This window comes from Cetorhinus maximus, chromosome 19 (genome assembly GCF_964194155.1).
Source record: "Cetorhinus maximus chromosome 19, sCetMax3.hap1.1, whole genome shotgun sequence".
NCBI lineage: Eukaryota > Metazoa > Chordata > Chondrichthyes > Lamniformes > Cetorhinidae > Cetorhinus > Cetorhinus maximus.
Window position 1 is genome coordinate 48,415,585 of NC_135897.1, and position 2,908 is coordinate 48,418,492.

Consider the following 2,908-nt stretch of genomic DNA (forward strand, 5'->3'; position numbering starts at 1 on the left):
AATAAAAATAAAATAACAGAGTCACATGACGGGACATGTTTTATAACATTTTTAAAATCTTTATTTCTGATTTTTAAAACTCTTCGGACAGAATTTTGCCAGGGTGGGCTCGGCGGGGGCGGAACTCCCAACGTCACCCTGCCCCATTTAAATTTTCAGGAAGGCGGGGGCACAGCGAAATCAACTGCGTGCCTGCCGACCTGTCTATGGCCAATTGAGGCCATTGACAGAGCAATTAAAGTAATTAGTGGACCTGCCCGTCCAACCTTAAGGTTGGTGGGCAGGCCAGGAGCCCCAGCAGGCAATAGAAAAAACATGAAACCTCATCCACAGGCGGGATGAGGTTTCATGTAGGGTTTTTAAAATTATAATAAAGTTTTTTTGGAAATTATCAATATGTCCCAACTCATGTGACATTGTCACATGAGGGGACATGTTAGGGAAATTTTATTTTTCTATTTTGAGCTTTTTCACATTTTGAGCCAATCTCCGAGGCTGCACTTAGCCCCAGGGAGATGAGTGCGCTCTCGATTTTGGGGATCCCCCACCCCGCCCACACAGGGAGCACATAGCGCTTATGTGCAGAAGTCACACTGGGTGGGCCTTAATTGGTCCGCCCACGTAAAATGGCGCCGCGCCTCCGATCGGGGACGCCGATCAGAAGCGTGCCCGCCCATCAACTTCCCCCCCAACGGGAGGAAAATTCAGCCCCATATGACAGTGTCGCATGAGGGGACTTGTCAGGGAATTGTTTTTTCTATTTTTAATAATTTGTACATTAGAGCCGATCTCCCTGAAGCAGCTCTTAGCTGCATGCGTGAAAGAGCGCACTCTCAGGTTTAGGGATTACCCCCCGTCCATACAGGGAGCACTTCCGTGCAGATGTCACACTGGGCGGGCCTTCATTGGCCCGCCCACATAAAATGAGGGTGCGCCCCTGATTGGAGGCGCCGATCGGAGGCACGTCTCCGCGCGCCCGCACTTCAACATCCCCCCGACGGCGGGAAAATCCTGCCCATAATCGAGCTGCCTCAGGGAAATGAAACATTAAACTTTATTTTAAAAAAAATAAATAATATAATAAAACATGTCCCCTCATGTGACTCTGTCACATGATCAGGGACGTGTTATTAATTTAATTTTTAATTTTAGTTTAATTTGCTTTAGGAAACCTCATCCCGCCTGTGGATGAGGTTTCCTAAAATGTGGAAAGGCCGCATGGCCTTTTCGCCTGCTCGCCAACTGTAAGGTTGGGCAGGCAGTGAAAAATTTAATTTAATAACCTTGTTAATGGCCTTAACAGGCCTTTTAATTGTTGACAGGCACATTGCCAACTCTCATGCGCACCCGCCGAACGAAACCACATGACTGTGCGTTGACATCGGGATGCTCTATGGCGTCAACGCACATCATTTTACGCTCAAGCAGGTCAGGTGTGTGCCCTCCCGCCCAGCTAAAAATTTTTGCCTTTCATGTCCCTGAGACAGCTCTGTGCCTCAGGGAGATTTGCAAGCACTCACTCAAGCGCATGTGCAAAGTTCCCCACTCGCCCTCCTCCCCCGCCTGCACGGGCAGCGCTGAGCGCTGCTGCTCGTGTTTCACCTGGGTGGGCCTTAATTGGTCCACCAGTGTGAAATCATGATCTGGTCCCGATCGCAGGCAGTGGTCATCTTCCCGACTGCCCCTGCCGAGCCCACCTGACAAGGGCAAAATTCTGCCCTTTGAAACATATGGGGCCAGCTAGAACTTCTGAATTCTGGATGTTCGCACCTTGAAGGTAACCCACAAGATGCACAGGGGAAGTCCTTGGAAGCCTTGACGCACTGACTACGCAGGAATTGCCCAGGAAGTTTGGACTTCCGATGGGCTGTTCCCCACATCTGGAATCCTACGAAACTCTGAGTTAGAGTCGGAGACTTCAGATGGTTCCGACTTATTTACCAGAATAGTTACCCACGAATAGTTAGGAGGATTAAAACCAGTTCTAACTCCTGGGTAACTACTACTAACCCCTAACTCCCCAACTAACACCCCTGACCCCGACACCTCCGGACCCACCCTACATCTTCACCCACTTACCCGTCACCCTACCCCATCACCCATCCACCTACCACCCTACCCCCTCACCCACTTACCCTACATACTTACCTTCTCTCCATAGCTTCTCAAAGTGGCTTTGGGACATTTAAACTTACCAGAATACGGCAGCTAATGCCATAAAAAGGAGGCATGTGCTTGGCTTCCCCCGATGATTCTGCACTACAAAGGAGGACTCCCACAACAGATATGTTCCGCATTTCTGAAGATTGCCACTCCACTCCAACTTTCTTATCTTGCACTGGAACTCCGCAGTTCGGAAGTCCAGGTGGGAAATGCAGAGTTCCAGTGCAAGATAAGGAAACTGGAGTGGAGTGGCAATCCGAAAGTGATTGCCATTCCTTGGAAGATTCGGCCCACAGTATCATATTTAAAGCTAGATATGCATTCAGCATGACATCTCAACCTTCATTTGGGACATGGCCGCATGGTGACAAAAGTTAGCTTATTGGGGCCTTTATACACGGCATTGGTTTTGCACTGGGAATACAATTATCTAAATGAAAAATGGCAAAATCCCCACCCACGGTTACTTTTCATTGTGTTTTTTAGTTCAGACATTATAATCCACAATTTTGTAGCTTGCTAGGTGTTGTCGTTAACCTTCTTCATCAATCTTGCTGATTCTCTTTTAGTTTCTGATTTTGTATGTGACAGCGACTGGGTGTGAAGATAAGAGCAGTGGACAAACCATGCAATCTAATCATATTTTAAAATAATTTTTAGAAATAGTACTTTGAGTTATTACACTTTTTAAACAAAATGGCTTTACTTCATTATTTTCTCAAACATAAAATGAGGTAATGGGTCC